Below are 23,698 nucleotides of genomic sequence, written 5' to 3' on the forward strand. Positions count from 1 at the left end.
ACACAGATTTACGTTACGCGTAGTAACTGAACACCATAGTTTATGATTTTGGAATTATTTGAAAATATAGGGGTTACCTAACATCAACAGGAACACCTATATAACATGCACAAACAGTCAAGCAATTGATAGAGGCTATACAGTTGCCAAAAGAGGTTGAAGCCATTAAGTGCCAGGCACATGCCAAACAGACAGATAAAGTCTTACTAGAATATAAAAAAAAAATAATTGGAAGTTACTCAATCAATTTATAGGGTATAGCAGGTGTTTGAAAAGGGAGGGGTTATCCTGAAAGGAACAAATACACAGAGAGATCTCCCAGCACACTGCTATAGCCAGCAACAGATCTGCAAGAAAACATACTAGCAGACTCAGCAGCTCGAGAAGCAGCTTTTAGAAAAAAGGGCAGCCACATACCCAATTGATGATTTTTAATGATATCACATTTGAGAATTTACGACAATGTCAGTAAAAGGCTATATTGAATGAAATTAAAACATTGAAATTGAAACAATGTCATGAAACAAAGGATGATATTTGGTTAGATATAGAAAATAAACCCGTAGCATTAACAATGTTGTTATGCTTTACAGAAAGTGTTCATGGGTTAGTTAGTAAACATGGGAGCAGATAACAAGACTAAAATTTTTATATCTTGTTGGAATGCCCAGACATACTACATATGCTAAGTTTAAATGTGAAATGCGATAATTTGTCTTAAGAACAACGAAGGAAAGATAGTACCTTCTAAGGTCAGACAGTTGCCTAATATAACCTTTTCAGAGGTTACAAATTAGTGTATTGATTTTATTTAATTAAGAGAAAAAAACTTAAGAGGGTTACAGTATGTGTTAGTTGGTATTGATACGTGTTGGTGGGATGAGGCCTAGTTAATTGCCTCAGACATAGTACAACTTATTGCTAAGAAGATTTTGCCAGAATTTGTATGTAAATGTAGTTCACCCCGAGAGTGGACTCTCATGTTCCCCTTGCAACCTCAGTTTTGTCCGCAATGTATTGTGCTTCTAAGGATTTACACTTTTTCTTTAATATCTGTTCTTTTTGTCTGGACGACTTTTTAATTTCAGCTATGCCAGCAATTAATGTCCCCCTTAGGAAAGCCTTAAAAGAGTCCCAAACTATAGGTGGCCTTGCTGTTACCAGATTATCTACAAAGAAGCCTTCCCACTGTGTCACCAAGGTCGCTCCTGTACCCATCAAGGAGAGCCAGAAGGGATTTAATTTCCAAAAGGACTGGCCTCTATCAATTGCAAAATCAATAAATAGGCAGAGGGGCGAGTGGACAGAAATTCCCCTAGCCCTATATTCCACGCTCCTTACCAGCGGTACCAGAGAGTGTGACAGCAGAGCCAGATCAATTCTTGAAAATGCATTATGTGATGTAGAAAAGCAGGAGAATTGGACATCTTCTGAGTGCCTCAAACGCCATACATCTACTAACCCCATTTCCTCAACCAGAGCAGAAAAAGCCGACTTAGGGTTGCCAACTACAGCATTTTTCTCTCGCCATCTGTCCACCTCTCCATTTATCACATTATTAAAATCCCCTATACAAATGGCTGGAACATCTGGGAACAATGCCATGAATTCTCCACATTTCCTTAACACCTCACCATTATATGGTGGGGGTATATATACAGCTAACAGAATCACCGAAACCCAATTAATGACAGCCTTCATCAGTACAAACCTTCCCCCTGCATCCACTTGAATTTTTTCCAAGGAGAAGCAGAGACGTTTATGTACCAATATAGAGACCCCTCGAGAATTAGTCGTGTACGTAGAGTGGTATGCCCTACCTACCCATGCTTTTTTAAGGGCGAGTATTCTATCACCGTGTAAGTGGGTCTCCAATAGACAAACAATATCAGGATCATTTTTTCTAATTTGTCTTAGTACAAGAGAACGTTTCACAGCATTATTTAGGCCCCGCACATTCCAGGAGAGAATTTTCAGCTCCTTATCAGATGTACCAGAATACATATAATAGTAGTCCCTCTTATCTCACTACCCCGCATCCCACACCCCTGCAGAGCATACATTGACATACTTATAAGCACATATAATCCTTGTCTATATATTTGCGATAACATTAAAACTACCCACAACATAAATAACTTTAATACTAAACCCATACCCCCACCCTGTATACTTCACCCAACTTAAGTATACCTTAAACCCTAACTAAAATTACCTTAAGATATTCAGCAGGCCAGCACACTACCAAAAAAGGTCACCCGCCAACCCACAAAATACCAGAAGATAGAGGAAGGAAAAGGAAGGAAGGAAAAGGGGCGAATTGAGACAAGAGAGGAAAAGAACGGCCTTAAAGCCATGGGCTCTCCAGCCCATTACATTTTTATTTTTTTTACAGTGGACCTTTCAATATTAGTTTGAAAATCACAGACCCCACCTGAGCGAAATACATTTTTTTTTTTTTTTTCGTACCACAGAAGAGAAATTACATTATGTATAGCAAATACCATGCATAATATCAATGACAAATCAGCAATGTCCAAAGGACTATCAGGAGAGACATAAAAAAGTACTCATCCAGCATCAGCGTCCAGCAGCAGCTAGGCGGTCCAACCAAATTGCAGCCTCTAGGGGAGTATCAAAAAAGGATGTATGGCCCTCCGAAACCACTCTCAACCGGGCAGGGAAAATCATGGCATTTGGGATCTGTAAATCTCTCAATCTTCTCTTCACCGGAATGAATTGAGCCCTGTTCTTTTGTACATCCAGAGCGAAATCAGGATACATTGCTACTCGCTGACCATTGTATTCCACTGAACCTTTCTGCCTAGCTAAGCGTAGAATGGTATCTCGGTCACGATAGTGCAACAATTTGGCTATGAAGGTGCGTGGGGGGGCTCCAGGAGGGGGTGCTTGAGTTGGAATACGGTGGGCCCGCTCCACTGCGAATTGGGCTGTAAATGAATCTGTACCAAACAGTTGGATTAACCACTTTTCCAAGAAGGATTCTGGGGAGACACCTTCTGCCTTCTCAGGCAATCCAACCAACCGAATGTTGCTGCGACGCAAACGCCCCTCCATATCCGTAAGCTTTTGTTTAAACAGAGAGGCTTGCGACTCCAGACTCTCCAACCGGCCCGCAACTGGTGCAGAAGTGTCCTCCAATGTAGACACACGTGTCTCCACTTCACCCACTCTCTCCCTGATTTTTTGCACGTCTTGCCAGAGAAAAGAGAGAGGTCCACCTGCACCTCTCCTATTTTATCCGTAACACGCTTTTCAGATGCCCCAATGGCCTGCAGGACCTGCTGTAATGTAACTTCAGGGTCCGCCAGTGGAGCCGACAAAGGGGGGGTAACGGGATGTGATGCATCTCCTGAACCAGAGGCTGTAGTGGAGGAGCGAGCAAAGCGGTCCAATTTTCCCGCTGCGGTGGACTGGTTATGTTTGCCCATAATTTCACAGGAAAGATGGGATGATATTTATCCTATAAGCTTATATGCAACCCTGTAACCTGTATAGCTTTAATTACATATAGGTGTACAGCTCAGATTGTATTGCTAGCAGTGCATTGCAGCCAGTTATCTTCACAGAGAAAGGTATATCTCCTCCAACAACACTGATAATGATAATCAAATAAGTCCAGAGCCCAATTCAGTTACTCCTCACTTGTACAAGGATATAAATGTACCTGTATCAGATGGATATCACAGGCTGTGTTCACCTAGGCCAGTATGTGGTATTACAGAGGCGCTATGTCCCAGCAGTCATCAACTGCCACAAACTGCCACAGACTGCCTGTAGTATTCCTCTACCCAGATGCTCAACTCTTTCTCTCCCAGTCTCGGGTAAAATGGCAAGAGCACTATCAAAACAGGTACACTATGTACAGCAACTATTCGGATGCACAGTTTTGGGTCCAAAAGTTTCTTTATTCCACTATAATGGAGATCAACAGGATATCTGGGATGGAGAGCTCGTAACTGTGCTTGCTACTCCATGCTCGTCCAGGCCACCGCATGTATACACTTTTACAGAGCACAGGTCAGTAGGCTGAAGCTCCCTTACAGTAGTTGTTTTAATTTAAGCTAGTTCATGGTAATTGAAATTTGGGCCAACCCAAAAAAACTTTTGTTTTTGTATGTTTTTACTGTTTGATAATACACAGACAGTTACCCATTTAGCAGAAGGGTAAAATATGAAACTATAAACTATGAAACCTCACAATACCATTAATACATTATCTACATTATCTATATTATAACACAGACATTAAATATTCAAAGGACTATTTGTGTCTTAGGGTAGAAACTCTAAGATGAGATGGGGACCCAAAGAACATCTTACATGGGGCCTGAATAATAAAGGGACTTAAATTAAGAAGTTTATAAATTAAGTTTGCTGGCCAAAACCTTGTTACAATGCAAGAGGTGCAAAGGAGTAATCGGTTTTGAACATAAGTTACATACTGACTGTTTTATCACACAATAGCAACTTTTCTTTCCAGTGTACAAATAAGGTATCAAGTATTTGTGTGACTCATGAAAAAAGAGTCAGTATTTAACTTATGTTAGAGTAATGTGATGTGTAACACTTAGAAAGTACTGGTGATTTCCTTACATTTGCAATCATGTTGAAACAGGCATTGTTGTTACTATCCCACAAAGTATCACTAAAAATTCTTTACACACACACACACACACACACACACACACACACACACACTCTGACAAATCTGACTTGAAGATAATTCCATCCTGATTGTGGCTTGATTTGGAGACTTGTCCCTGTCTGATACCATTAGCAATGTAAATGGTATTGCCAAGCAATTACACATTTTTACACCACGATTCAATCTCAAATTTGGACACTAACTACTTGGAGCACACATTGTGAAGGTCACAAAACATGTCCTGTGTGTGCTGGCTAACAATGTGGTATTCATACACATTTTAGTTGCGCAAAAAAAATGAGTATCTGTGTGGGCCTGGAATGGAACATTGCATGGCTGGACCAATGAACAATATAGGAAATGTATAACATATCACAAATAGCTTACGAAGAAAATACACACTGAAAAGGGAGGAGAGTGTCAGTGTTCATCTGGTGTTCCAGTTTAGATTTAAAGGTAATGTGGAGACGGCCTCCAAAAGATGCTCAACTAGCGTTTGACACAAACGCATTGATTGTTTGTGTGGGCTTTGTGGCTGCCATTTGGCTGTGGGCCCACATGTAAACGAAGTGGCAATTGGGGCAGAAGTTTATTTTGGCCCTGTTGTTTGGGAAAGATTCAAGGCTTTGTAGTGTTTGAGGCAACTCTTCTAACATGTAATGGACATTTTTGTACTGAGTAAATTTATAAATTAAGAGGTTTGTGTTCACTTACCATGTTGACCTTCAAGCATACAAAAGCAAAAAAATTGCCTATTAAACAACCAAACACACATACAAATGTCCTAACTAACCATAATGGGTATTAGTTACAAACCACAACAGAGAGTGGGTTTATAGGCTACAGTGTGTCTCTGGCAAAGGACAAAATAACCACACATGCATTCAATATATTGTACAATTAGACATGTTCTGAAATGGGCCCCAAAGCACTATGTATGGATTGTTGTGTATGCCAAGAGGAAGCACAGCAGTATAGTAATTAGCAAATACTTTCTTGGGACAGTTTGGTGACACTATTGCAGGCTAAGATTTATTTATTATGATGATTCAAAACTTGCTTCAAAAAACATAGCAAAGACGTCAGTGGTCTGTGTGGCAAAGTTCCTTGGATGAAGAGCTGACAATCTGGCCAAAGTGAAGAAATACATAAGCAGGCTTGGAGCAATGGAGAAATACTTCAACATGTAGGGAAACACGAAATACACAACTCCAAAATCCAGGCCAATGTGCCCTGTTGAATATGAAACAAACATTTACTAAGCCAATATTAGTTCACAACTAACTTGCATTTATGTACCTAGTTTATGCCTTGGTGCACTAGAAGGTGGCCACTGTATTGTAATGTTAAAAAGGTCTGGTAAGGTTCTACACGTATTCTCTAATACTGGCTTGTATGTTTGAGCTATAACTTGGTTTCAGAGTGTTCAAAGTGTCACACGCCGGTCCCATAGTTAGGTGTTGGCGCTGTGACTTTCCCTTTAAGAACCATGATTCTGTTTGCTTTTGCCTCAGAGACATTACTTTCACAGGTGTTCCTTGCTACTGTGATCTGGACCTCCTCCTGAACCTCATTGGTCCTGGAGCACTATATTAACCTCCCAAGGTTATGGGCTCATTGCCTGTTCTTCGTGTTACTCTGATTGCATTTGGATCTGGCTGTATACCTCTCCTTCCGTGTGTCCGTTACCTGCTTGCTGGCCTGAACTCCTTACTGCTGTTCACCTGCAAGCTGCAAACTCCTCACTGCTGTTCCCCTGCAAGCTGCAAACCTGCAAGCTGCAAACTCCTCACTCCTGTTCATCTGCAAGCTGGAACTCCTCTCTGCTATTCATCTGCACGCTGAACGAGTATCGTGAGTTGTTGCTAAACCTGTGCCTTATCTATTGGTTCACCTTTACGTCTGGCTGGCTAAGATCGCTGCATCTCGCTGTAAGAGCTACTATCAAGTTACTTGTCACCTGTACTTCCACGTCTGACACGGGCTATCCTTACTCTGCTGTTACCTGTTTACTAGACTGTTATTGTGAACTACCTGTTGTGCCGGTGGCTAGTACTTGGGCTGAAGTCACGTGTCTCTGTTCATTTGCTTCATACTACAGCAAACTTACCATTGCAGTTACAACGAATCCTGCTACCTGTAGCTCCACGCATGGTTCAGATACCACTCACGTCTCTGCTACTTCTAGGCAAAATTCTACTGCACGTGTCAGTGTTCATCCAAGTCCTTGGGTGATGTTTAACGCTTGCTGTTCTACTTAATAAGAATCACAGTGTTTCCAGTACCACCTGCTATGTTGAGTCATCTCTACTCTCGGATCAGCTAGTTCTATATACTACTCTGTTTGGACTGTAAGCTGTACCAGTGATTCCCATTCATCTGCTGTGTGGTTCTCTATTGGATCCTAGTGTTCTTGTTTATCATCACTGCGTTGAACTGTATATCATCTCATCTCATGCTGTTGCCAAGGGTTACCGACTATGAAGTAGCATATGTGATTAATGTCTGCATTACAACGAATTGCCGTGTATTCATCTTTGACAATATATATATATATATATATATATATATATATATATATATAATTCCTTCCATTCCTGTTGTACCAACATTCAATATAATACGTTGCAGCACTACTACTTTCTCCTGTGTTTTATTGATGCGTGTAAGCCGTGAACTTATTCTAAGAGTATTATTGTGTTCTGCCTCCACCATCCTCTATAATAGAGGCAAGGGATCTGGAAAACACCCTCAGAGCCGTGACAGAAAGTAACCCCAAACCCATAAGTAACATAAATAGCACATACGTTAACTTAGCAGACATACACATTTTATGTTTACAAACGTCAATATTGTATGCAGCACACACACTTGACAGTTACATTTTAGTGATGAGAACACTATAGAAACTTACATTTGTCAACATCCTTCACCATGACCACATCCACCAACTCCAATGGAAAGTGCTATGGCACTGAGGCCAGCTGTTAGGAACCCCTCTAGCCGGTACAGCACAACATGGAGTCTGCTCTGCTATTCAGGTGTTCACTGGAGCCCCTAGTGGTGGGGACAGACTTGGCCGCAGATTAGCAGAGGGTCGTGAAGTGCGTACCGACTAGGGAGAACCCAGGAAAGCGGAGTGAGGTCCAGGCAAGGGTCGAGGGCCGACAGCAGATAGGGAATCCAAAGAACAAGCCGAGGTCAAGGGTCACAAGCAAACAGGAAAGTCAATAATCACGCCAAAGGTCAGGGTCACAGGAAACACAGGCAAGGTCCAAATCCAGGCAAGGGGTCATACACAGGCAATCCGATCTCAATATCCAGAGGACAACACTGGGAACACAGCAGGTCAGTAAACTGGCACAGGAAACTATAACCGGCAGGGAGGCTAAGCCCTGCCTTATATACTACCACTGACCAATGGCAAGCAGGGGAACCAGCAGCCAAATCAGCCCCAGGAGGTGAATAATTATAATAAATTGTTCCCTATGTTCTGCGCACGCGCCTGGCTGCCCCTAATGCCGGGATGCGGTGCTACAACCACAGCGCGTCCCGGTCGTTGCCTAGGCAATGGCCGGGGAGAAACAGGAAGTGAGGTCCCGGTCTTCATGGAGACGGCCGGGACACTTCCTGTCGGGCAGAGAGAGTCGCGGCAGCCTGAGGCACTGCCACGACTCATAACAGTACCCCCCCCTTGAGGAGGGGTCAAGGAACCCCAACAACCAGGTTTTCCAGGGAATTTTTTTAAAAATTGTTTTAAATGTTTGGCAGCATGAAGCCGTCTTCGTGGAATCCAGGACCGCTCTTCCAAACCACGATTCTTCCATTGAACTAGGAAGTGCACCTGCCCCTGTACTCTCTTAGAATCGAGAATCTTCTAAATGGTATAACTTTGCGGTTTGTTCCTATTCTGCACAGGTGAACTTGACGACTGAGATAGATTAGAGTATAACACAGGCTTAAGGAGGGAGCAATGGAACGTGTTGGGGATCCTCAACGAAGCAGTAATTTTCAATCTGAAAGCTACAGCATTGATCTGCTTGATAATGGGGAAAAGACCAATGAATTTAGGCCCCAGTTTCCTGCAAGGCTGTCGGAACCTAATATTGCATGTGGACAGCCACACTTTCTGGCCCACTTTGAGGGAGCAGGTGGTACGGTGACGGTTCGAATTTTTTTACGCAAAGAATGAGGCTTGTTTCAATGATGACTGTACTTTCCTCCAGATGACCTTGAGATCCCTGGCTGTGGAACGAATTTCCGGAATACCAGCGGACTTGAGTGAGCACAGGGAATTGGATCTGGGATGATAACCAAAATTGCAGTAAAATGAAGAGATTTGAGTAGATGCATGACACGAATTATTATAGGCAAACTCTGCCCAGGGTAACAAGGAGGACCAGTTGTCGTGAAATTCCGAAGTGTAACAACGCAGGAACTGCTCTAAGGACTGGTTAACCCTTTCAGGTTGCCCATTAGACTGAGGGTGGTATGCAGATGAAAGACTGATCTTGATGCCAAGAAGGGAACAGAAGGATTTCCAGAATTGTGCTATGAATTGGGACCCACGTTCAGAAACAATGTCAACAGGAAGTCCGTGGAGGCGGAATATATGCTGGATGAATAGGACAGCCAGATTTCGAGCACTAGGGAGCCTAGTTAGTGGTATGAAGTGAGACATCTTGCTGAATCGATCTACTACAACCCATATGGTGTTGTGTCCTGCAGAGAGTGGCAGATCGACTATAAAGTCCATGGACAAATGAGTCCAGGGATTTGCAGGAACGGGCAATGGAATATGGAATCAACTGACCTACTGGATGATTCCTGGGAACTTTATTCCTGGCACAACCCTCGCAAGAGAGAACATAACTCCTGACATCAGTAGGTTACGATGGCCACCATACAGTACGGGATAAGATTTCCAACATTTTCCAGATTCCTGGATGTCCAGCAGTCTTACTATTGTGAGCTTCTGCAAGAACCGCCTTCCTTAAATGAACCGGCACAAATAAACATCCCTCCGGGGTATTATCAGAGGCTATCCTTTGAAACCTTTGGAGTGTAATGCTCAGGTCTTGGGTCAGCCCAGCGTGGATTATGGAAGGGGGAATGATAGGTTCCGGATTCGTAATTGGAACATAATTTGCCAAGAAGCTTCTGGACAGAGCATCTGCTCGGACATTCTTAGAACCTGGTCGGTAGGTGATCACAAAATCGAATCGAGTGAAAAACAGCGACCAACGGGCCTGTCTGGGGTTCAGACGTTTGGCCGACTGAATATATTGTAGGTTTTTATGATCCGTATTAACGGAAATCTGATGAGTAGCGCCCTCCAGCCAATGACTCCACTCCTCAAAGACCCACTTAATTGCCAATAGTTCTCGGTTACCCACATCATAGTTGGCTTCTGCCGAAGAGAACTTACGAGAAAAGTAGGCACATGGGTGCAGACGGTGAGTATGAGAGTCCTTCTGAGACAAAATAGCACCAGCACCGACATCAGAGGCGTCGACCTCAAGAACAAATGTTTTTTTAGGATCTGAGTGTCTAAGGACCTGAGCGGATACAAAGGCCTTTTTCAAGCTTTCAAATGCAGCTATTGCTTGAGGCGACCAATTAGTGGAATCCATTCCTTTGCGGGTTAGGGTGACAATAGGAGCCACAATATCAGCAAAGCCACAAATGAATCTTCTATAATAAGTGGCGAAACCCAGGAACCTCTGCACCGCTTTGAGATTATTTGGTTGCACCCAATCCAGGATAGCTTGGACCTTGGTAGGATCCATGGAGAACCCTTCCGAAGAAATTACGTAACCTAGGAAGGATGCCTTCTGCACCTCAAACTCGCACTTTTCTAATTTGGCGTAAAGGTGGTGTTCTCGCAATTTCTGTAGGACCTGTTTGACGTGACCCCGATGTATAGTTAATGACTTGGAATAGATGAGAATGTCGTCTAAATAGACAACCACGAAACAATCAATGAACTCTTGTAGCACTTCATTAATCAGATCTTGAAACACAGCAGGTGCATTACTGAGGCCAAACGGCATGACCAGATATTCGTAGTGGCCAGAAAGCGTATTGAATACCATCTTCCACTCATCTCCTTCTCTGATCCGGATGAGGTTATATGCACCTCGAAGATCGATTTTTGGTGAAGAGGGTTGCACCTCTTAATTGGTCGAACAATACGGAGATGAGAGGAAGTGTGTAGGTGTTTTTGACTGTGATGAGGTTTAATCCTCTGTAGTCAATACAGGGTCTTAATCCTCCGTCTTTTTTAGACACAAAAAAAATCCAGCTCCTACTGGAGATTTGGATGGCCTGATGAACCCCTTTTCCAAATTCTTCTCAATATAATCCTGCATGGATTTGGTCTCTGGACCCGAGAGAGAATACAAGTGTCCCTTGGGAAACTTGGAACCAGGTATGAGCTCGATGGCGCAGTCGAAGTCACAGTGAGGTGGTAAAGTATCTGCAGCTTTCTTGGAAAACACATCCCAGAACTCGTGGTATTGTGAGGGAAGTTGCTCCGGAATAGACTGGATCATTCGCAGAGGCAGAGTGAAGCAACTCGGTCTGGGTCATCGTAGAGGAGACCCAATGCGTTAAAGAAAGCATCCAATGATTGCATGATAGGACTCGACTGTGGTAGGGTGAAAGCCCAGGACTGGGGGTCACCCTGCAGGAGGGAGATGACAATTCCAACTCTCTGCTGTTCTGAACCAGAAGACTGAGATTTCAGCCGAAAATAGAGCTTGCAGCTTTCTTTAAAATTCCGGAACAGGACTCTGTTTCTGGAGAACCGATCCGGAAAATTCAACTTGGGTTCATTGGTGGAACCGGAAATGGCTAGTGTAGTCCGGGGGTCCTCCTCCTGGGCGGACAAACGCTGGGACAATCCCCGGACCATCTGGTACAGGGTCTCAACATGACCCGCCAGGGCTTGAAAAGGAGACGATTTGGTTCCGCTTTCATCCATCCCAACTTCGTCTCCGGAAAGTCTGTTTTTGGGCTGGTTATAATGTTAGGAACCCCTCTAGCCGGTACAGCACAACCCGGAGTCTGCTCTGCCAGTCAGGTGTTCACTGGAGCCCCTAGTGATGGGGACAGACTTGGTCGCAGATTAGCAGAGGGTCGTGAAGTGCGTACCGACTAGGGAGAACCCAGGAAAGCAGACTGAGGTCCAGGCAAGGGTCGAGGGCTGGCAGCAGACAGGGAATCCAAAGAAGAAGCCGAGGTCAAGGGTCACAAGCAAACAGGAAAGTCAATAATCACGCCAAAGGTCAGGGTCACAGGAAACACAGGCAAGGTCCAAATCCAGGCAAGGGGTCATACACAGGCAATCCGATCTCAATATCCAGAGGAAAACACTGGGAACACAGCAGGTCAGCAAACTGGCACAGGAAACTATAACTGGCAGGGAGGCTAAGCCCTCCCTGCCTTAAATACTACCACTGACCAATGGTAAGCAGGAGAACCAGCAGCCAAATCAGCCCAAGGAGATGAGGCCGGTAGAGTTCTCCGACCACGTTTACCTATCTATGTCCTTGAATGCTTCGGAGACTCTTCGGAAGGGTAGGGGTCTTTGGCGCCTGAACTCTAAGCTCCTAGAGGAGGAGTTGATAAGACAGTCTTTTAGGGACTTCTTTGAATCCCAGGAATCACTTTTGGAGGCAGGTTGGAGTAGGTCTGAATGGTGGGAGATGCTGAAGAAAAGGACCCGGAGCTTTTTTCGGGGCCTTGTAGCCAGAAATAACTTGTTAAAAGAGAGCACCTACAAGGCACTGAGGAAAAAACTTGGGTTCTTGATCTCTGGCCAGGGGGATAGTGGGGAGATCCCCCGGGTGAAGGCTCAGATGAGAGAGATACAGTATGACCGGTATGCATCCTTGGTTCTGGAGAGGGATTATGGGAGGTACCATTCGCCCGATCCTTTCCAGAGCTGTAGGAACTCGGTAGATACTAAGGAGGTGAGGGGCTTGCACGATGCTGAGGGTGTCCTTAGGGAGGAGAAGGAGGGCATTCTTGGTGTTGTGCGGTCCTTCTATTCCGATCTCTTATCGGAGAAGTCACTTGACAAAGAGAGGATGGACCAGTTTTTGAGGGAAACTCCTGGCCTTGGTGATTTTAGCGGCCTGCTTGAGTCCTTGGGCGATGAAATAACGGTGGACCAGGCCAGGATGGCGATAGATGGTTTATCTGTCAAGAAAGCCCCAGGCCCAGATGGTCTTACATCTGAGTTCTTTAAAATCTTTGGGGACATCCTGGCTCCGCGTCTCGTGGAGGTTTTTAATGAGAGCCTGGGCAGAGGTTTACTGCCTTCCTCCACGAGGGTCTATGCCCTTATCTTACTGTCCAAGGGGAAAGATCAGTCATGTATTGAGAACTGGCGCCCCATCGCTCTTCTCAATACTGACAGGAAGATTCTGGCGAAGGTGCTTTTTAATAGAGTGATGCAGGTTTCCGGCCAGTTGCTCTCTCCTTCTCAGCACTGCACTGTGAAGGGCCGAAGCACTTTCAGTGCTGTCCTGACGGTGGGGGAGGCCTTTGAGCGGTGCCGTGCGGAGAAGTGGGGGAAGTACCTTTTAGCCTTAGATCAGTCGAAGGCTTTTGATAGGGTAAATCATGAGTACCTTTGGGCTCTACTTCTGTGGTATGGTCTTCCAGTGCGGGTGGTGAATTGGCTCCGTACCATTTATAGACAAGCCGAGAGCTTCCCTCTTGTGAATGGTTGGGTGGGTCAGTCCTTTGAGGTCAGCTCTGGAGTAAGACAAGGTTGTCCCCTGAGCCCCCTCCTGTATGTGTTTGCCATAGATCCCTTCGTCAGAAGGGTTGGTGGTAGCTCGTTGGGAGGTGTGCTGTTGGGTCCGGAGTGCCCCTTGAAGGTAGTGGCCTACGCTGATGATGTTACTGTTGTCTTGTCGAGTTCCGCGGAAGCTGAGGAGGTAACGACTCTGGTCCGTGGGTATTCTGAGGCCAGTGGCTCATTAGTAAACCAGGAAAAGAGTAAAGTTTTCTGGATGGGGGAGGAGGGTTGTGAATTCAACCTTCCAGACAGTCTTCCCCGGGCGAGTGAGAAGATCAAAATTTTAGGGATTCATTTTGGCCCTGGTGATTATGCCAAGCAAAATTGGGAGTTAAGGCTGGAGGAAGCTTCCCGGAAGGTAGTGAGCTGGAAGAGGTGGAAACACTCTCTCCGGGAAAGGGTGGACCTGATCAAGACCTTCCTGATCCCGGTATTCCTGTACATCAGCTATGTGTGCCTTTTGCCGGAGTCTTTATGGTCTAGGGTTTATGCAGTTTTCTTCCAGTTACTCTGGGGGAATAGGCTGAATCTGGTCAAGCGGGCTGTGACCTACCGACTGAGGAAGGATGGGGGCCTGGGTATGATTAACCCTGTGCTGTTCTTTATGTCAACCTTTCTGAAGTTGCACCTTAGTAGTCTCCTAGTTGAGACCCCTCCTCAGTGGGTGGTAGGCTTCAGGGTATGGGTGGATCCCTTCCTCAGTGCATGGTATGGGGGAGGCACCGTTAAGAGTTTCCGGGTCCGGCATGGGTATCTCCCGACCTACGTTTCCTTGGGATTGAAGGTGACAAGGCGTTGGGGCTTAGGGGCGGGGGAAGTTGGGAGCTCTTCTAGAAGGGAGTTGGAGAAGAGAGTCCTGCACTCCCACTTTTGGGTTCCGTTGTCACTGAGAGACTGCCCAGGTGATGTGAGTTCGGTGGGGCTTTCCTTGATTAACTCGAGGAGAATCCCGTTGAAGCTTCAGGACATTGCCTGGCTCTCCTTTCACAGGAGACTTTATGTAAGAGGGAACCTTAAGCACAGAAATGCTGATGATCGTGGCTGCCCACGGGAGGAGTGTCTAGGGGTGGAGGAGACTATGGACCATTTCTTGCTCGAGTGTCCCTTTAATGTAAAGGTTTATAAAAGAGTCTCCAGGTCGCTGGGGATCCCCTGCCTTTCGGGGCTTAGTTACCCTGAATGGGTCTACGGGGCATTGAAGGCAAGGTGGAGGGCTTTTGATTTCTGTACACTTTTTTTAGTCAGTTTAGTGGTCAGGTATTTCACGTGGAACGCACGGTGTCAGGTCACCATCCGGCAGAAAGTCCTTCCCTGTGAGGTAGTGGTGGAAGATATTCTCCACGAGGTGTGGAAATTGAGGGGCATGGAGGGTCGCCGGATGTCCAATGCTAACTGGCTCAGGCTGTGGCGGAGTCTGAGACCTCCTTAGGGGGTCAAAGTCTGGTGCCTCTCCTTTCTAAGTGGCTTCTCTTGCTGTCCTTTCACCCCATTAGATTTTGTGTGGTGGAAAATTTTTTCAAGTATGGCTTACATGCACCTACAACTTGCTTCTTAGTGGGATACGGTGATGTATATGAGTTGGGTTTGTTGTTTGTATGGTGGCACCTTCTTGTTTTATGTGATTTTATCCTTTTATATTTACTGGACTTATGAATTGGGCAAATAGCCCTTCTGGACTTTCGGTTAAGTTAGGCAAATCAGCCTTTGATTTCAGTTGGTCTTTTTTAATATAGGTTGGTGCCACCTTTAGTAAAGTTTATTGGTTTTATTGTTTCATATGTAATGTTATGTTGCAAGTTTTAAATAAAAAAACATTAGCAGGACAGAGGAGAAGGACACAGCACCACTAAAAACCCAACCTCACGCTACCCTGATCAATGCCCGACTGAAGATGGCGGCGGCAAGCGGGGAATTTATAGAATCCGAGTATCGCGAGATCCGATGGCGGGATTTGGAGTCAGAGCCTCATTTTCACTGTTTTTCTCCACCGGAAATACCTGAATAGTGCTCGGATCGCCCTCGGTTTTGCACTGTTCGGGTGGGCTCGGATTGCGATAATCCGAGCTTGCTCATCTTTAATTCTTACAAAGGCACCTCACTCCCTTACTCAATGGGAGACATAGGAGGATATTATCTCATTTCCTCTTTGTGGCTCTCAAGCCACTTAACTATTTCTCTCTGCTGGATCTTTTGGCCTGTTGCCCACCCAGGAGGTGTAATTGAATCTGCTCTTCTCATTAATTATACAGCATCCCCACCTATTTCCTGACTGGAGGGCCAGCTATAGGGATGCCAATAAGAGTGACACAGAGGGGGCTGCAATGAAAGCGACACGGAGGGGGCTGTAATGAGACTGACACAGAGGGGGCTGCAATGAGAGGAAAATGGAAGGGGATGCAATGAGAGCTACACAGAGGGGTCTGCAATGAGAGAAGCATGGAATAGGAATGAAAGCGATATAAGGGTAACAATATCACAGTTTTTCTCTCTTGAGAATGAAGACACTGTTCTTAGTGCCCCGGGTCCTCCAAAGCCTTAATCCAACTCTGATTGCAGCTTTGCAAAGTTATTGTTTGTTACCACACTGCAATGTCTGAGCCTTGCTGCTGCACTCTCTGACTGATATTATGGATACCTGAACTTTGGCTAAACCTCTGAGCTTATGGACTTCCACTATCCCTAACCTAGGCTTGTTATTTGCACTATGGTCTTGCATACAATCCAGCTACTACAGCCTTGTTTTCTGCTTGGTATTATTAGTATGCAATCCTTAAATTGCAGTGACAACAGTTTTCCAGCTCTGCTACTGTTTAGCCTAGATGCATTACAGACACCACATTTCCCACCATGTGTATACAAATATTCTGGTAGATGCATATGCATTCAGAACATAAATAGGAAAACACGCAGTAAAAAAAATGCATATTTACATGCATATGTTCAATTGGATGCATCTTAAGACATGTCCCACTCAAAAACAGAAATATTTACACCAGGGGGTAAATGTATCAAGCTCCGATATTTTCTGCGTGTTAAAATCGTGGCAAATCGAGGGTGTTAACCCGCAATTTTAGTCCAAAAGTCATCAAATGTATCAAGCTGCGATTTTTACCCTGATCTTCAAAATCGCTGGTCATCTCTGGCGCTTTGCTGTGATGTAAAACACTCCTGTGTTAGCTAACTCTCCTGTGTTGTAGCAGCGAGATTAGTAAACTCATTACTGTTACACTGTCCCTGCCTATACAGCCGGAGGTCCGGGAGCTGTCAAAACTGTAAAATATAGATCAAAGTTTTTAAAAATAAAGCGTGGAGTACCCCCTCTATTCACTATTAACCCTAGTGCTGCCAGACTACTGCTGGTTCCATGAAAATCGGAGAAAAAATTTGCGTGGTGTCCCCTCGATTTTCACTGAACCAGCACTAGGCGAACCAGCCGGGGTTGGTGGCACTATAGCAGGTAACACGTGACAGGTGTCCCCCTGCCATAATGACAAACCAGCCCCAGGCTGTTCATTGCTGGGCTGGATTCCCTAGTGAGTGGGGTCTGCCCAAAAAAACAAGCAGGCCTTCCCTCTAGGGACACCCAGCCCAGTGCTTAAAGGGTAATAAATGGCGATTAAAGCAAAAAAAAAAAAAAGACGCCATTTTGTTTTGTGGAACTTCAAGTCCCAGCCAGCCAGGGTGCCATAAAAAGTATGTGCATGCGGATACTTTTATAACTATAAGCACCAGCATACCCATGGCAGCCAGGGCATGTTGGCACTTGGAGAACCACAAGTGCCAACATGCCCTGACACCCACTGCTGGCTGGGACCTGTAGTTCCACAAAAGAAAATGTTAAATAAATCACCACTCCCTCATTACAACCACATACATTTAATAAAAAATAATAAACCCACAATAAAAACAGTAAACACCCTCATTTATACCATATATTTTTATTAAAAATAATAAATGCCCTATTCTCACCACAGATGTTTTCATCTGTTGTCAGCAGCCTTTAATCAGAAATCGCTGTCAACCAAGTCCCAAATAATTTTGTATACAATACTCCGGCTTGAAAAAGTTCCAAATAAATTTGTAATTTCCAAAGTCCGGCTTGAAAAAGTTCCAAATAAATTTGTAATTTCCAAAGTCCGGCTTGAAAAAGTTCCAAATAAATTTGTAATTTCCAAAGTCCGGCTTGAAAAAGTTCAAAAAGTATTGGTATCCAAAAGTCCCTGTTTTTAATGTCACAAAAGAATTTGTATCCAAAAGTCCCTGCTTGTAATGTCTTCAGTTCTTTTTGGGCCAAAAGCTCCCCTTGTTGCTTGCAGTATTCATTTCTTCTACATTGTAGAAGCTGTTTGCTGCTGCTCCCCTCTTCTTTTTTTTCTTTCTTCAAGCAAGAATGTTCCAGCGTGTATCTTACAAATCTGGGGCCCTTCTGGCTGAAGACAAGAAGACTACAAGCAACAAGGGGCCCCCCCGGCCAAGAAGAAATGAAGACTGCAAGCAACAATGGGGTCTTTAGGCCCAAGAAGAACTAAAGACATTACAAGCAGGGACTTTTGGATACAAATACTTTTGTGACATTTCAAACAGGGACTTTTGGATGTACAACAAATTTTTGGACTTTGCAAGCCGGTCTTTGGGAATTACAAATTAATTTGGGACTTTTTCAAGCCGGTCTATTGGATACAAAATTATTTGGGACTTGGTTGGCAGCCATTTTCTGATTAAAAGCTGCTGACAACAGATGAAAACATCTGTGGTGAGTATAGGGCATTTATTATTTTTAATAAAAATATATGGTATAAATCAGAGTGTTTACTTATTGTGGGTTTATTATTTTTATTAAATGTATGTGGTTGTAATGAGGGAGTAGTGGTTTATTTAACATTTTCTTTTGTGGAACTACAGGGGCCCGATTCATCAAAGTTCGCAAACGCATACGCATCTGCCTTGCATACTTTGAGTGACGTAAACCGAAATAAGCACCTCAAACAGCAAAAACACACCCCCATGTGGTCTAAGTGACGGAAATAAGCAGCGCAAACGTTAGAAAACACACCCACCTGCGGATCTTTAAACATGCTACACGCATAAGCGACGGCTCTCAACTGATTGACGACAAGCCAAGCAATGCAAACCTCACGCCCACTGTGGGAGGGACCCAACAGTTTGTTTACACACAACACAACATAAATGCCTGGGGCTTATTTTTACGACATAGCTCTCTACTCATTAATCACTGACAAATAACAATGATGTGCAACACTCTGGACGGTTGTTTTTCCTTTGCTACCAATAAACCTAATACACACTTGTCAAAAACACATTGCTCACGATCTGTGTTTAGGATTTCTTCGATTTCAAGTCGCCGTATAGTATGCAAAATGCATGCACATGGCTACATTAAAAACACATGAATAACGAATGTATTAAAATGTATGTGGTGTGAATACATCTTTGCCTTTTCAGCAAAATGAATGCATAGCATACTCTTCCATAAAGGATACACACAAGAGTGTATATACAACCTCCACACACAGGAAGGGTTTCTGTCTGGATTACAACTCAGGAATGACTGTATGCAAATGGGGACAGCTACCCGCTACCCCAACCTGAGACATGAAAATACACAGACAACACCAACAATACAGCATGCGTGCTACACAGACACCTCACACTTAATACTACTCTACATTATTCACACAAATTACTTACAAAATACCAATATCACAGGTAGCTCACTGGTTAGCACTTTGGACTCACAACACAGCAGACATGAGTTCAAATACTGAGCATACCCATAACTAATGTGTGGACTGGAATCATTATCCTAACAAGAAATGGGACACAATGCTTTTTTTTTTAATTTTGCATTTGTTATACACGCTCAACCATATTGTAAAATATGCCCTCTGATTTATACTGTATTGAAAGTAAATATTTATTTGGAGGGAAAATCCAAGAAGCCTCACGGCCTATACTTCACATGCACAGTATTAGGTGCATGCTGACATTGAGTATTCTAAATGGACTAAGGGGGGGGGGGGGTGTTGTAGGTGACAGCTTCCTTGGAGGTAAATGCAACATTGTCAGCAAATAGACTTTCATCTGGATCCATGGCGTAAACGTTATGTCATGTACTCAGCTTTATCCAAACAGGCCGCTCTCCACACTCCAGTACCATGGTCCTTTGGCTCGCTTGCACTTCTGCCTTACACCATTGACGCCACTTCTGGGTACACTTTAGAGGTTCTCTTCAATGTGTGACTGGCTTTGCTCTGATACTTGAACGTTACCTTGGAGTATCACTACAATGACATATGTATTTGGGGGAATTGGTAACTAGCTAGAGCGTTTGACATTTTTGGATTTTATCTTGCACACAGGGCCTACAGATGCAATACCTCTTATAGGGGTGGCTTGTTCGTGGAGGGCACATGTTACTTTTGGATTACATGCAAACAGCTAAAGAAATCCTTTTGTGTTTTACAAATGATGTTATAAGCAAAACATCTTTCTCCATTACTCTTTTCGGACTATTATATATACCCACATGTTGTGTAATGAGATGAATAAAGACACACACACCAAGGTTTGTTTTTTTATAAAGTTATATATTTTTAAAACGCAACAATGTTTTCAAACTATTTACATATACATCAGAGAACAAATAAATAAATTATCATAGAAATGAGGCCCAGTAGGCCAATTTAAAACGCAGGTTGCCTACAATATTCCCAATATGTACGTGGAGGCCTTCCAGGTCCTCCACAATTTGACCCATGTGGGCCATCAGTTCTGCTGCGGTGGGTGGTGGTGGAGGCCAATTGCAAGCTTCCTCAGTGGGTGCTGAAAGAAATCAGAAATTAAACATTACATACATGGATACATATTTCATCAAACAGACAGGATTTACTAGAGATGTTTACTGTTACATTACTTTCAAAACTTAGGCCTCTGGCCACAAAACCATTTGCACGCACATTAGACATTGAGAAGGCTTTCGAATCAATGTACTAAATTCTGGTGAGCCACGGGGAGAGGGCCATGTACAGGGTTGTCTTATCCAGCATTATTGGCCCCAGGTCTATGCACTACATGGGCCACTACCTATACAATCACTCACAGGAATTCCAACGATTTTGGTGTATATTAGATTTTATAAACAAGTCATTAATATACTGACGAGTTGACCAGGCTAGCGGCCACATTTTTTTGCCCAATGCCCTGCGTGGCCATGTGTTAAGATGGCTATGGCTGTGGTTTGAGTGTTTAATGCGCCTAAAATGTATAGGCAGATATTATAAGTGTTCAACCTGTGGCATTTAAGGCACCATTTAATCAACATATGTCACAGCAGGGATTATGTACAAGTATAATGCACATGGCAATCTTATATAACTATGTCCATCACTTAGCGCAAATACTTACAATCTTCCAACTCCACTGCCTCTTGGCTGCCCGATGTGGAGTCCTCAAAATCCTGGGGCTCCCGGTCAGCCTGCTCCTCGTCCTCCTCCACCGCTGCTGCCACTGGCACCGGCACTGGCACCGCCTCCTCCTCCTCCTGCTCCTCCACTGCCATTGCCACTGGCACCGCCTCCTCCTCCTCCTGCGACACTGCCACTGCCACTGGCACTGCCTCCTCCTCCTCCTGCGACACTGCCACTGCCACTGGCACCGCCTCCTCCTCCTCCTGCGACACTGCCACTGCCACTGGCACCGCCTCCTCCTCCTCCTCCGATGACAGTGGCACTGCCACCGCCACTGGCTGCTGCTCCTCCTCCTCCTCCTCCTCAGCTGCCTGCGCCTCGACGAATGCCCGGCGGCGTTGGCGGCGTTCCCAGCGTGCCCGGTCTGTTTGAAAAAAGGAAATATAAACAAAAAGGACATGTTAACACAATCACCATTTGAAAAAAACTATTGTATTTTGACAATCAGGTGATCATACATATTTAATCAACTTTACATTGTCAGCAGGCATAAATATTTGCTACTAACAATGCAAGGAGGTAAACATGATGAACACAAAGCATTTCACATGACTTGTCAGCCCAGCACAGTGGTCTAGTGGTTAGCACGTCTGCCTCACAGCACTGGGGTCAGGAGTTCAACTCCCTGATGATAGTTTCATATGTGTGGAGTTTGGAGGCTTGCTCCATATTTGCATGTGTTGTCTACCACACTCCCCAAACATACTACTGGCCGCCTAATTAGGTTTTGTTCACATTTGCCCGTAGTATGTTTTTTTCATGTAGGTGCTTTTAAGTCATCAAACTCCCTTGGCCCTGGTCAATTAGTTCTCTCTTTACAGGACCACCGAATTAGTGGATGGAGGTCAAAAATCTTTGAATGTTGAGTATACTTTGGAAATCACCCTTTGTTGGGAGTACCTTACAGTCTAAAAGAGTCTAAATAGGCAGTTAAGTAATGATTGATTAGCTATATCTAGCACACTATCTAATCTGTTTGCATCTTATCGGAGCTTGCAAAAATCAGTCTAAACACTAAGGTGTTTTGTCTTTGAAACGTGCCTTTTAAATCTTGACCCAATAATGACAACACATCTTCCACTCCAAAATGTTTTTAAGGTTAGACTAGCAAGTTACAGCACTCGGGTCAAGACTTAGAATGGCTGATTTCCTAAACCACACTTATTGGTAAAAATTGTCACACAAAAACATTTAGGTCAGTAAATGGATAGCACACAAATTTAGGACACAGGAGCCAAAGCTTATTGGGTGCACTGGAAGGGGCATGACCTTTATAGTGTGCTTGCACATTGTTATGTAGACCATGTCAGGTGTTTAGGGTGAACATATTTACAAACAATGGCCCTGATTCATTAAGGATCCTTAACTTGAGAAACTTCTTATTTCAGTCTCCTGGACAAAACCATGTTACAATGCAAGGGGTGCAAATTAGTAATCTGTTTTGAGCATAAATTAAATACTGACTGTTTTTTCATGTAGCACACAAATATCAACTTTAAACTTCCGTGTACAAATAATCTATCAAGTATCTGTGTGCTAAATGAAAAAACAGTCAGTATTTAACTTATGTGCAAAACAGAACACTAATTTGCACCCCTTGCATTGTAACATGGTTTTGTCCAGGAGACTGAAATAAGAAGTTTCTCAAGTTAAGGATCCTTCATGAATCAGGGCCATAGAGCAAATATATATATATGTTGACTTTTTTTTGCGATTAGTAGAGAACTCACTTATTCTGATCTCCCTACGGAGCTCCTCCAGAAGCTGGGGCTGGCGGCGCCGGAGATCGCTCCACCGCCGTTGGAGCTGAACGGTGCTCCGCCGAATGTTGTATCGGAGGCGGAGGCGTCTGCGGACCCTTTGATAGGCCCGCACCTTCACCTCGTTGGACACATACCGTCCAGAGGGTACATTGTCCATACCCTCTGCAAGGACTCTCAGCTCACGCCTGCTGAAAATTGCAGCCCTCATTTTGGTATAATGTCTATAACACAAAATGGGGGCCTCTGCGTTCCGATTGGTTCGCTGAGCACGTATGGGCGTGCTCACGTCACACGCGGAGCTTTCACACACCTGTGTTGTGACTCTGATTGTCTCTCCCACCAAGAACATGGCGGGCGCCTGCACTGAGACGAGTACAGTGTGCTCCGCAATTAGGAAGAAGAGTGTACACCTGGTTTATTAATTCAACACTCCATTTAAACCCACCTGTGCTTTGGTCTAGTGCCTGTTCATTCGCTTTTTAGCCTGGATAGAGCACAGTCAAGATTTCATTACATTACATTTGGATGATTGGTCTAAGAAGCCAACAACAAACAGTAAGTACCAAACTAAATCAGAGATTGAAAGATTTTATTATTTTTTGTGTTCTCCTAAAGTTTTCGGCCTACAGTATGCTAAGTTCTTTTGAACCTTATCCATATTCAAATTAGGAGGTTAGCTTTGTTTACCACATTACCTTTTCTTGCTTATAAAAATTAATTTGTTTTTTTTTTTTCGCAGCCCATACCACGCATTACCCAGTTGACTATCAAAATAATTTTTGTCTTTTGTGCCAAACTTTGGAGAAAAGTAAGTATAAGAATTTATCTGAAATTTCTGGATAGTTCCAAAATATTTTTATCTCCTAATGTAGTAAACTGTTTGCTCTGCAATATGTGTGGCCGGAATGTAAAAAAAACTGGTAAGCAAAGGGCCCCTGGCCTCACATTTAACATGTAAAGTTTTCAA

This window comes from Mixophyes fleayi, chromosome 3 (genome assembly GCF_038048845.1).
Source record: "Mixophyes fleayi isolate aMixFle1 chromosome 3, aMixFle1.hap1, whole genome shotgun sequence".
In the NCBI taxonomy this organism is placed as follows: domain Eukaryota; kingdom Metazoa; phylum Chordata; class Amphibia; order Anura; family Limnodynastidae; genus Mixophyes; species Mixophyes fleayi.